Source organism: Gopherus evgoodei, chromosome 3 (assembly GCF_007399415.2).
Source record: "Gopherus evgoodei ecotype Sinaloan lineage chromosome 3, rGopEvg1_v1.p, whole genome shotgun sequence".
NCBI classification, from domain to species: domain Eukaryota; kingdom Metazoa; phylum Chordata; order Testudines; family Testudinidae; genus Gopherus; species Gopherus evgoodei.
Genome location: NC_044324.1, coordinates 65,585,211 through 65,599,128, shown reverse-complemented (window position 1 = coordinate 65,599,128; position 13,918 = coordinate 65,585,211). Strand labels below are relative to the sequence as shown.

Sequence of the window (13,918 nt, the reverse complement as noted above, 5' to 3'; positions counted from 1 at the left end):
AACTAACCCAGACAAGAATATTGACCAAAACATCCAACAATAATAATGTTGTAAAATAGAACAAATATCTGGAGTAGATGAACAGACCACTAGATATGATCTAAATACACAAATCTATAGGTATTGTTTATAGTATCATAAAAATTTAAAGACATTCACGTAACAACTAAATATACCTAGAATGTAGTTTAGTAATTAAAAGCACTGAAGAACTGACATTTTTGGATAGCAAGATTTTCATTCTACAAAATGAAAAGAAACAGAAACCACCTCAGACTCGGATGTGCACACAGCCTTAGGGCCTAGCAACCACAGGAATACTCGGGCTGTGGTTGAGGGTTGACACGGTAGCTCCAGCATATGTGGTGGATTGTGTGGAATCAGTTGGTTGGCAAAAAAACACTCAACTTCATAGAGTTTATCAAGGCCCCAATGAACTCAATTCTTTGAGTTGGGCCAATGAAGATTTTCTGCTGTTTAGCACAACCTAGACGATCGAATAAGCATAGCATGAACAGAACATGAGAGAGAACTTCTTTTCTGGACTTGCCCCTCAGTATCACTGGACACACAAGTCAAAATGAGCACTTGCTGGATGTCCAGGGAGGATGGGCAAGCTGGCTAAAAACCAGAATCAGAGGGCTTTCGACTCTGGGATCTATGCCCCCTCCTGGGGTAGTCTCAACTGCCTTACAGGAAAGGAGACCTGGCCGAAGAAATACTGCAAGCAGTATTGCTGCTGAACACTGCAGTGATGTCTTTGTACAGCTAAAGTATAAACTTCCAAGCAATGCAAACTAGCTCAGGAATCCTTAAAGGATTCACACCTCAATCTTTTTGGAAACTAAAACCTACCATCAACAGGCAACTCATCAATGGTCTGCTGCACATTGGACACAATGCCCTAATTCTGCAGCCATAAGGCCCTCTTCATGGTCACAGCTGATGCCATAATTCTGGCTGAAGCATCTGCCACATCTAGAGCTGACGGTAAAAGTCTTGGCTACCATGCAGCCTTCTGCAAAGAATGACAAAGTGTTCCGTGGAGGCAAACTTTGTGTCTGCAAACTTAGATGTGGGCACCCAAATAACGAAGTTGTATTTAGATAGCAGTGCCTGCTAGTTAGTGATGTGCATCTACAGGAAAGAGGTAGTATAAAACTCTTCCTCCCCACCAAGTCCATACTTTCGGACTCTGTCCTTAGGCATAGATGTATACCTTCCCTGTTGTGGTTAAATGTAGCTAATGACAGAGCACAAGAGACTTAAGGGCCAACTGGGAGCAGAAACCCTCAAAATCCAGTATGGGAACGAAGTACCTCTTCTCTGCATGCACCAGCAAAGCAGGAGTATTCCAGAGGGTCTTTGCCAGCTTCAAGAGAACCTCATTTTTTGGGAGGGCTACTAGCCCTTGAGCTGATAGTTGGAGAATATCTAGCAGCTTGTGTGCGTTCTCCTGAAGAAATTCAGCCTGGATGCCCAAGAAAGTGGCCTTACACCACCCTGATATGCCTTGAAGTTCATGGGCATTAAGGAGGCCAGCACCATCAAGCTGTCTGGAGAGAACAAAGCAGCAGTTAGCTACACCAACAATGTAGCTGCTAGTTCAGGGAACAGGAGTCACCAGTTGCACAGGGGATCTTGTCTAGAATGGGCCAGTGAATGAGACCTCAAAGACCGAGAAGCATCCCAAGGATTCCAAGGAGGGACTGGGGAAAATAGGTTTATCATTGGTGCTAGCAGGCACCAGACCAAGTGCCTCTGTCCTGACTGCAGGATCTATGCTGACCTTAGTACAGATGGTGATCCGAGGATGGTCTCTGGTGCCTATTGGTGACAATGAAAGGATGGCCAACCCCAATCTGGATCTCAAGGAGTCCCACAGATTCTCCAGTGACAAAGGGGGAGCCAGCTGGCCCCAACAGGGAGAACAAGTGCTCTGATTCATCCAAAGCCCAACACAGGGTAAGCATCAGTGTCAAAGAGTAATAGGGAACTGGCACCAAGGATGGTACCAAGCTTGACAATGGGATCTGCTGACCAGGCAATGACTGTTTCAAAGAGCTCACCACCACCAAGAGGGCCTTCACTGCTGGGCCCAGTGTCTCCCTCAATTCCACCACGGACAGTGCGAGTTGCAGCACCAATGAACCCAGCACCTCTGCGACATGGCCAGAAGGTGCCAAGGGCACAATGGAAGATGAAGCAGTAGAAACAATGGTACCAGAAAACTCCTGAACTAGCAGAGAATCAGGGACTGAGAAGCAAAGCAGATCTGAAGCCACCTGATACGCCACCAGCATGGAGACAATCAGCACTGGGACCTATATCATTGGTACAGTCTCAAAGGACACCCCATAGCCAGAACTGGAGTTAACAGTGTGAGCTCTCACTGATTTTCCCAGTTCTGGGAAGCAGTTAGATGGACCTGCCCCATCCTGAGTGCTAGAGGGAGTATGGTGCCATCAGCACTCTTAGGAAGACTCTCCCTCATCTTGCGAGTCCTTGAGTGGCCCTGATTACTCTTATGGGACCTCTTCCTCAATGCACCAGAGGAAGGAGAATGATTTTTCTTCCTGTTGCGGGAAAACAGCAGAATCTGAACATGGAGTGGCATCACTTGCTAGTTCTGAAGGTGACTGATCAGACAAAGGCCTTATGGTCTGCTCCAAAAGGTGTTTCTTCAGCCATAAGTCTCTTGCCATCTGAATCTTTGAACAGGGCTTTGGAGCGGACCCCGGAGCTGGAGCAGCTGCGGAGCTGTAGGTTTCTGCCAGGAGCTGGAGCACAGCTCCAAAGCCTGTTTTTCAATGTATTAATAAACTGTATTTGTAAATGTAAAAGGGTATTTATATTGCGAGTATTGCAACTGTGCACATCAGGGTTCCCAACTATATAATAATTTAAATAATACTGGGCCTGATCTTGGGGCAAGAAACTGTCAACCCTCCAAGTGATAACTGGGGATTCTTAAGTAATCAATATAATTAATACATAGTCTAAGATTAGGCTATAGCAGTAAGAAGAAAATGAGGTTGCGCTCAGGGTGGGCACCACCCTATATAGCCAAGGTAGGGAAAGAGTGCTGCCAGGCAAAATTCTCTGGCTTCAATGAGCTGGGCGCATGCACATTGACAAGAAATATGTGACTACATCTACTCAAATCAAATGCAACCTGGGCTTCAATACTAGGGTCTTTCCATCTCACACATCACGAGCTATCAAATTAGGTCCCCTATAACACTTCTGCAACCACTCTGTCTTTAATAGGGTGCAGAGACATAACTAACTTAGTGGATAATTCTGTTTGTAGAGTGCAAGATGGAAGAGACTGTCCAGTTAGCTGTCATAACTGTGTTGACTCTACAGGACAACTAAGAATAAGGAGCTTATTTTGGTCACTAAGGGCACATCTACATGAACATTTTACTGCTTGGCAAACTAGGGTGTAAATCTACAGTACTCCAGTCTGGCATACTAATTTCCTGTGTATTCACTTTGCTGCTGCATGCTAGAAGCTCCCCAGTGACTGCAGTAAGTCAATGCACACTAGGGAATTTCTCATGTGCAGAAGCAGAGCCCACACAGACAGACAGGACTCACCACACTGGAGCACGGTAGATTAACATCCTACTTTGCCACACAGTAAGTGTCCATGCAGATATGCCCTAAAGCAAGCAGAAACAACTCTGAATCCATGAATACAAAAGACTTGAGTAAGATAGAGCAGAACTCTGTCTAAAAATATTACTAAAATTAAGTGATACTGCCCACATAAATCCTCCAACCACCCCCTAGAAGGTTAGACTTTCGATAGTACAGATGACTGTAAAGGAAAGCAAATCAAGAAGGGAGAGTATTTCTCAAGTCGCTAGTGTGATTAAGATAGCAAATAGATAAAATAGATTAAGTGCCAAATTATGGAAAAAAATCTGCCAGATTATTGACTACCTGTATTCATGTTCCTTTGGCATGAAACAGCTAAAAGCTAACAGTATAGCATTAACAAAAGCCGAATGCTTCCTTCATAGGAAATAGTCATTACACGGACCACAATTCACTCAGTTTACACCTGTAAATTAGACTTCTGCCACTCAGCTGGTACTCTGGTAGAAACGATTACTTTCTATGGAAATGAAGCATGCCAGCTTTTCTCAAGCAACTGTGACACGCTTTCTCAAAATACCATCTTTTGAGATCAAGAATCTTACAAACATCTTGAAACCAAACTTCCCTGACCCCTTGCAATCTAGCTTTAAGACTATTTTACCAAGTCTGCATATGAAAACCTCCACCTATTACAGAGGCCAGATCTTTGGAATGAACAAAAAGCATGGACAATAAGTCTCAGCCTTTTTGGGTCCTTGAGCCAAATAGAATGGAAGATACAGGATACACCGTTGCACAAGTTATCCAGCAATCCATTCTGGGATGATGAACTTTTGGTCATGGGAGGAAACTGAGGATAGCTGTAGGGTGGGTGGATGGGGGCAATAAGGAGGCTCGGGGTTGAATGCAGGACTTTATTCTTTGAGCATATTTCTCACAGGCTACAAGAAGAAGTATGCAGAGACCTGAACACGTAATTCACTATCACTACTGAGTTACCCACAGTTTGGTTTATCACTCTTACAGAATTCAAATTACTCAATGGTCTCTCTTCACACTCCAGCTAACTACAAATCCTTAGGTTTTTTTTGGTCTTTATAAAAGTCAATCCCCTCAACTTTATAAAAAATTAAACTTGATCTCTTTCTGGCATTGGAAACAGCCAGATGCCACATTTAAAATATTGTAATATTAGTGCTAGATAAATACTATTACCTCCCTAGGCCAGTGCAGCAAGACGTCTATTCAGCTAGAAGACACTGGTTTTCTAAATACTTTGCAGATATCAGTTCAGAGGAATTCACCAACTCAAAACATATGGGAATATAATAAAGGCAAACACAGCCCCACATTAAACCTATGAAAATGTGACTGTCTATAAGTGAGTAAATCATGTCTTAGAATATTTAATCAGCAGTTAATGAAAAGTTATTGCATGCAGCTAATTACATACCTACAAATAAAATTGTAGGGAGTAGTTCAAAGGGTAAAGCTTATTTCATGGCCTAAGGCAGGGATCCCAAACTCAATTTACCTTAGGGCCAGTGCCAGTCCTCAAATCCTCCCAGCAGGAAAATAGTATCACTGAAGATTACGTTCAGAAAACGTTTACACTGAATTTTTTATTTCTAATTTCTTAGAAATAAAGCTGTCATACAAATTTATACAAATCTTTGCCTGCCAGAGAGTTTTTAGTGTTTGCCGGACACCTGGCAATGCTTCAGCTCTGTCAATTTGTTCATGTTTGGCCTCAGTAACTGAGCAATTGAAACCTTCAGGATTGCAGCAAGGTGTGCATCAGATAGTTGTGCTCAGTATTTTGACTTGTTTATATTCATTGTGGGAAAAACTGACCCTGCCTCCATGGCTGACTCTGCCCAGCAACTACTGACTCTGGTTGGTGACTAATAATGGTATCTCTGTCCCTCTCCCCCAGCCAATGAGAGCTGTGGGGAGTTGAACCTGCAACAGACATTGCCGGCAGCATGGCTGCATATGTTTCTTCTCCGCAGGCCAAAGGGGGGAGGTTCTTGGGCTGCAGATGGCCCACACACCGGGACTTTGAGACCCCTGGCCTAAGGTATAAATACAACTTAAGACATTACAGGCAGAGCTGGTGTGCCACCTATTTTTAAGGTTGCCCACAACACTTCTAAATAATTTCACTTGGTTTATAATTTGTCCAGAACTTTATCATCTGGGCTGAAACTTTTCATGTTATGCTGAATGTTTTTGGAAAGTTTCACCTAAAATGGTTCAGCTGCTTCCAAAACCAAGATTGGGGAAAACACATTTTACTCATGTTAAAACTTCTTAGAATCGTTTCACTGAAAAGTTCAAGTGTCTCCATGCTTTAGAGAAAGGATTTGAAATTTGGCTATCACAGCATCCCACTCTAAGGTAAGTACCTTCTGCTGTCTCTATGAAAAATTACCCAAGTTTGGCTAAGTTACAAGCCTCTAAAAACATCAGTTCACACATGCTCCGAGACTTGCTAAAGTTTGGCAGCTAAATTCTCCAAATATTCTATCTGCACTGCAAATGCTTGTGCCTCACAGAGCTCCTACATGCTGCCAAGACTGTATATGCACTGCCCACAGAACAAACCTGAGCATGCTCCATCTTGAGGTGCAGCAGAACTCTCTCTGGAACTGATCCACTTGGCACTTAGGGAAACACTGGTATCAGGCAATGGAGATGAGAGAAGTAGACAGTCTCTCCCATGCTGAATAGGTGCCAGGATCTTTGAGAGTACAAGAGAGGAGAAGGAAGCAGCTACACCAGGGGTCTCAAACACGTGGCCCGCGGGCTGCATGTGTCCAGCAAGGTTATTTTCTGTGGCCCACGAGGTCCTCACAGCCCCCTCGCCCTTCCTCAGCGTTTACCTAGAGCGTCTCCAGTCCAACGTGCACTGGAGGCAGGGCAGGCTCCCTCCCTGCCTATCTGCCCTGCATCGCTCTGGGAAGCGCACGGAACCTGAGGGAGGAGGGGCGCAGGGGTGCGTGTTGATGTTGCTTCAGGCACCACCTCCAGCAGCTCCCATTGGCCGCAGTTCCCCGTTCCCGACCAATGGGAGATGCTGGGAGCGGTGCCTGAAGCAACAGCAACACACACACCCCGTTCCCCTGTTCCCTCACATTCCAGCCACTTCCTGGAGCGGCACAGGGGCAATGCAGACAGGCAGGCAGGCAGCCTGCCCTGCCCCCGGTGCATGCTGGGCCAGAGCCTGCCCCCCAAATCCCTCTTGCAGTCAAACCCATGTTAGGATTCCTGATGTCAAAAACCAGTGGGAGAACACTTGCACCTCTCTAACCACTCAGTGACAGACCTGAAGGTAGCCATTTTGCAACAAAAAAAGTCAAACACAGACTCCAAAGAGAGACTGCTGAACTCGAATTAACGTGCAAATCAGATACAATTAACTTAGGTTTAAACAGAGGCTGGGAATGGTTGGGTCATTACACAAATTGAATCTATTTCCCCATGTTAAGTTCTCCTCGCACCATCTATGGTCATCTCAATTATCACTTCAACGGGTTTTTTTCTCCTGCTGCTGATAGCTCCTCACCTCAATTGATTGGCCTCTTAGTTGGTATGGGTACACTTCCACCTTTTCATGTTCTCCGTATATATAAATATCTTCTGTCTGTATGTTCCATTCTATGCATCTGAAGAAGTAAGCTGTAGACCATGAAAGCTTATGCTGAAATAAATTTGGTAGTCTCTAAGGTGCCATCTTTTTTTTGCGGATACAGACTGACATGGCTGCTACTCTGAAACCTTAATTACATAGTCACTGATATTTTCAATCCAAATTTTGCAACAACAGAAGAAAATACTTTAAACAAAGAACACATACGGCAAACAAAATCAGAAACTATATTCAAAATACCTCATCTGTAGGAGTGACTTCTATTCATAAACACCATAAACGTAAACTACTAATTTCATCAGAAAATTTAGAGTTTATCACTTACATAAGTCTTCACTTGTCTTAATAAAACAAAACAAATCTGAATTAGAAATCATGAAGATTCAAAGTATGCGTGAGGTGGGTTAACTATCCAACAGAATTATATTCAAAATTAAATTAAATTTGGACTATTGAACAAATAGCCTATGTTATACAAGCACCAAATTCTACACATCAGGATCTTTTTATTTCAACAATGAAAGCATATTTGAGGATAACAGAAGTCTATTGTTCAAGTCACCCTTTTTCTCATTTCAGTTACTTTAATCAGAGGTTATACACATCTCATTTGCTTCATGATCAGAAATATCAAAAATTTCAAGTCTAAATTATTTGCTATGAACATTCAGCTACTACAATTGTGAAAAGCTGACAGGTATTTTATTGCAGAAATGCACATTAGAGTAATGTTTGTGTTCACTTTCTTGATAGAAAGCTATTTGAATTTTAATCTCACTTATTTGCCTCTTAAAACCTTTTGTGCTTGTAGTCATAAATGGGCTTGTCTTCCTTATGCACCACTAATCTAGAATAGAATACTAGGTAACTTTTAATATACATTGATGCAATTTAGTTATTTCGGACCGGTCCACATATTTGCACCATTTTTAACTGTCACTTAGGTATTTATACAGCACTACTTCCAGTAGCATGTGTATGCAAAGTGTAATTTTAAGAGAAGCATAAAACTACCAAACTCTGTTCTTGCCATCCTAGGTGTCTGAATGCTTGAAAATTTGATGCTCTTCCTCCCCATCCTTCCCTGTTACCACAGATACATAAGAAAAGATGGTGTTTGCACCACGCTCTGAAAATTGACAGACTAGTGCTCATTCGGGTCTGTTCCAGAAAGGCACACCTTAAACTGGAAGTCATGAAGAACGTTCAGTCTAAATATGCAAATACCACCAATATTAACATTCAGAAGGCAGATTCACAGGTTGTGGTCGGAGTAGTAGCTCTTGAAAATGATGCAGAAAGGGAGAGGAAAACATTTTATCTATGGATTAGATTTCAGTCATCTGCTTCTTATCTCTTACTGAGGATTATCTAGGTGATACAGGTTATGTTAACCGAGAAAGAAGCGTTTGCATTGGCTCTGCTATTGTCTAGAATCTTGTTTTGATACATAATTTCTCAAAATCTATTTTTATCAAGTCAGCCTTTCCCACACCTGACCAGTTATACAGGCAAAAGAATGCTTTAGCCAGTAAACCTTATAGCAAAATAAACTATGCTGGCAAAAGCACTTTTATGCTGCCATACCTGCATCTACATAACAGCTTTTGCCAACACAGAAATATTGCCAAAAATATTATGCCCCTGACATTACTATACTGATTCATTTTTAGTACAGATACAGTCTGACTCTGCAGACATTCCAGCACCAGATTAATCAAAGAGGTCAGTGATGAGCGTCGTGCATCTGGAGTTGGCTTCGCCATCAAGAATCATCTTGTTCGGAAAATTGCCAGTCCCCCCAAGGGTGTGAATGACTGACTCATGACAATGCAATTTCCGTTTCAAAAAGGAAAACAAGCTACTTTGATAAGCGCATATGCTCCCAAAATGACCAACCCAGAGGATGTGAAAGATAAATTCTACGAAGAACTAAATGCTCTGCTATCATCAGTGCACTGCACAGACAAGCTGATCCTGCTTGGCGATTTTAACGCAAGAGTCGGATGCGATGCTACAGCCTGGGAAGGAGTCATTGGGGGAAAATGGAGTGGGAAAGTGTAACAGCAGTGGCCTGTTACTGCTGAAAACTTGTGCAGCACATGACTTTCTGATCACCAATACAGTCTTCCTCCTTCCTACCCGTAAACAGGACTTCGTGGATGCATCTCCATTCCAAGCACTGGCATCTGATCGATTATGTCATCATCAGGAGAAGGGACAGACAAGATGTCAGGGTTACAAAAGCTACGTGCGGCACTGACTGTTGCACGGACCACAGGCTCATAGTATACAAAATGAAGCTCCGTATCATGCCGAAGAGACGACCACAAGGCTGTAAGGCTCTCAAAAGGATCAACGTGTCGAAGCTGAAGAACAGCCACATCACTGAAAATCTAGCAGAAGATCTAGAGAACGAGCTTGCTGATCTTCGTATTGAGGATGACGCTGAGAAGGACTGGGAGCGATTCCGCAACACTGTCCATAGAGCTGCATCGAAGGTATTGGGGCCCTCCACACGCAGGCAGCAATACTGATTTGACAAAAATGATACAGAAATCCAGGTCTCACTTGCTGAGAAGTACTGCCTGCATCGTGCATATCAAAACTATCCATCCTCAGCAGCAAAGATGACTGCCTTTATCAACGCTCGCAGAACAGTACAGAACCGACTGCACAAAACGCGGGACATGTGGCTGAGCGCCAAAGCAGATGAAATATAGGCATATGCGGACAGGAACAACTATAAGCAGTTCTATGAAGCCCTCAACACACTCTATGATCCACAGTCTTCTGGGAGCTTTCCCTCCTGAACTCTGATGGCACTGTGCTCCTTACAGAGAAGACACAGATTCTCCAGAGATGGGCTGAACATTTTGAAGCAGTTCTCAACTGCACCTCAGTCGTCAATGATGAGGCTATCGATAAGATGCCTCAGGTTGCAGTCAATGACTCCATGGATGCTTCACCAGAAGAGGACGAAGTGAAGAAAGCCATCAACTAGCTGTCAAGTGGCAAAGCCCCAGGGTCAGATGCCATATCAGCAGAAGTGTACAAAGTCAGTGGACCCGTGCTGCTACGGAAACTCACTGAGCTGTTTCAGTCCTTCTGGAAGCAGGGATCCATTCCACAGGAATTTAGAGACGCGTCCACCGTGCACCTCTATAAGAGGAAGAGCAATTACTAGGTATGCGACAATCACCGTGGAATCTTGCTGCTCTCTACAGCGGGGAAAGTTCTTGCACAGGTTCTGTTGAACCAATTGATCACTCACCTGGAGCAGGGCTTACTGCCAGAATCAGAGTGCGGCTTTCGCAAGGGACATGGGACTATTGACATGATCTTCGCTGCGCGTCAGCTACAGGAGAAAATTCAAGAACAGAATAATGACTTCTACGCAACTTTTGTGGACCTCACAAAAGCGTTCGACTGTCAGTCGCCAGGGCTTGTGGAGAATCATGTGGAAATTCAGCTGTCCAGACAGATTCACACAAATGGTACGTCAATTTCATCACGGTATGACGGCTCGTGTCCTGGATGACGAGAAACAGCTGAGGCCTTCCCAGTCACCAACAAAGTCAAGCAAGGGTGTGTTTTAGCACCCACTTTGTTCAGCATGATATTCTCTGCCACTCTGACTGTTGCCTTTCAAAATTGCACTGAAGGAGTAGGCCTGAAGTACAGAACTGACGGGAAACTATTCAGTCTGAGGCGACTGCGTGCCATCAGCAAGGTGAAGGAAACTGTACTTCGAGACTTTCTCTTTGCCAATGATTGTGCTCTGAATGCTAGTACAAAGCCAGAAACGCAAGCCAGTATGGACAAGTTTTCATCTGCATGCAACAACTTCGGTCTCACCATTAACATCAAGACGACTGACGTCATGCACCAGCCAGCTCCCCATGCTCCGTACTCAGAACCATCCATCACTGTAAATGGACAGAGACTTCAGGCAGTGGACCACTACATGTACCTGGGCAGTACCCTTTCCCGAGCAGTGTCAATCGATGAGGAACTAAACTGCCGAATTGCTAAAGCCAGCTCTGCATTTGGCCAATTGCACTCCAATGTCTGGGAATGTCGAGGGATCAGCCTACCAACGAAGCTGAAGGTCTACCGAGCAGCGGTGCTTCCAACTCTGCTGTACGCCTGCAAGACGTGGACTGTCTATCGGAGTCATGCACGAAGGCTCAGTCACTTCCACATTTCCTGTCTGCGAAAGCTTCTAAAAATCAGATGGCAGGACAAAGTGCTCGATACTGAAGTCCTTACCAGAGCCAGTCTGCTGTAAGTTCACACACTGCTGATGAGAGCCCAGACCAGATGGGCTGGACATGTCGTGAGAATGTCAAACGAGCGCATCCCTAAACAGCTCTTCTACGGAGAACTCACCCAGGGAAAGCGCTCCCATAGAGGACAAAAGAAGCGGTTTAAGGACACGCTGAAGACCTCTCTGAAGTCCCTCAAGATCAACACTGCCACATGGGAAACCCTTGCATTGAACCGTCCCGCATGGCGCAGCCTCATTCACACAGGCAGTAATACCTCTGAGGTGAAGCGTACTGCTGAGGCTGAAAGAAAGCATGAGCTGCGCAAGTCCAGGGCTGTCCGCACATCATCAACAGTGCCATCACGTCCGCCCGACGTGTGACAGGACGTTCCAAGCCTGAATCAGACTGATCAGTCATTTTCAGACACACAGAGCCCAGTCATCGAACGAATGAGTTCTTGAGGTCATCATCAATCAAAGAGGAAACCATTATCCATATAACCAACCTTGCAAGATTGTCACAACCATTTACCAGCCCAAGCACAAAGTCTATTTGCTCACCGTTTGCCTTGATTGATGATTTTAAAAAAGTATCATTCAGAGGGTAAAAAAATACTGAATCATTGCATATAGATTATATTTGAACCCAAAGCTTACCATTAACATTGTCTATACTGCAGGTGTGAAGCAGTGCTCTGGCCCTCAACTTATGTGAATGAAAGCGTTACACAGGTCAAATACTAGTCCACTGTTTTAGTATTTCCTTCTGATCAACCTTCCACTTCCACCGCTATCCAAAACAAATAACCAAGCAAAGCAACAGATATGGTTAGATACTGTTAGAAGGGATCAAAGTTTGAAAACAAAGGGCACTTCCCAGAACGCACAGTCAAAAAACTGAGAAGGAACAGTAAATACTGGCAAGGAACAATGGAACAGAGTGGGGTCTATCAAGGGAAAGAGGAAACAACTTGGAGTATTGAAAGGCAACAAAATGTGAAAAGTATAAGGAAAAAAATCCCACCAAAATCAAAAGTAGTACTCATTTACACACCAGGAGATGTCACAAAAGCAAATTTTGTAATAGTAAACGCAAGCAGATACACAAACAGAGAATGACAGTGCTATTCCCCTGACTCCATATACTCTACATTTTCCTCATCTTGTGACTTCTCAAAAATTCTTCTCCCACAGGTCCCCAAGTTACATTATTTCAACTGAGCCATTTGCTTTCATCTGCAGCATGGGGCATAGGTCACTTGCAGGTTTACATTAGTTGAAACGGTAGATTCTCTTTAAATCATGATTTGAGGACTTCAGAGGTTAGGGGATCTATTACTGGAGTGGGTGTGTAAGGTTCTGTGGCTTGCAACGTGCAGGAGGCCCAACTACTAGATGATCATAATGATCCCTTCTGACCTACAAGTCTATGAGTGTTATATAAAATTTCATTTCCATTTCTGGCTGCTCAGAGATGCTGTTCTGTTGTCCCTACACTTAAACAGCTTGCCAGCTCCCTGCAAAACAGAGGCAAGTGGGCTTGTTGCTGAAATGTGTGTTTTTTGTTCTAAGGAAGAAGCTGCTTGTCAAGAAAATTTTAGGTTAAAATAGATTTGATTGTATTAGAGAGACATGGGATGCTGAATATTTCTGTATCTGTAGTTCAAATTAGATTCTTTTTATATTCTTATAGGTGGTTTTAAATATTTAAATTAAAAATGCTGCAGCCTGCTAGTTGTTATAAATACTGTGCATATTGGAACAGAGAAGTTAGTCTATAGCAATTTCAAAAGCAGTTATAATTAGGCTTTGGAAGGATTAGATATTTATTAGTAAAAGTCAGTAAGCATCAATTGTACTGTATACACACACACACACACACACACACACACACACACACTTCCAGAGGAACAAAGAAAAATGGTGCTTGAGAACTTAGATTTAGGAATATTTACTTTGCATATTTTGACATGGATGTTAACAATTCGTGTCTGAATTATTATAAAGCTTCAGTGTTAATATCTACACATTAAACTGTCTTCACCCCAATAATATCCTACAACTGTGATAATTTAAATTGAAAAAACTAGAGAAAAAATGCTTTAAAATAATCATCAAAATTATAAAAAATTCCTAAAATTCTGCCAAGTTACGTTATAATTAAAAAGCTATTCTGGACTATTACTAAAGGTTTGGCCCATTGAGTTCAAGAATTACTATCATTTTACAATTCCTCCTTTCACTCCTACACTTAACCTGGCTATCACCTCCCTACCCTTTGAAGCAGTAAACCAAAAATTCCTTTTATTTTCTCTTGCTTCCTCTTCTCGGATTCTGATTAATACCATACAAAAGCAAAGCATGAGATAGGCCTCTTATTAGCAACT

At 43.1% G+C, this 13,918-nt stretch overlaps 1 protein-coding gene across 2 annotated transcripts in view; it reads right to left on the bottom strand.

Annotated features, from left to right (window-relative positions):
• The window catches only part of SMAP1 (small ArfGAP 1), a 221,060-nt gene that overhangs the window by 190,649 nt on the left and 16,493 nt on the right, over window positions 1-13,918 (bottom strand). The window lies entirely within an intron of this gene.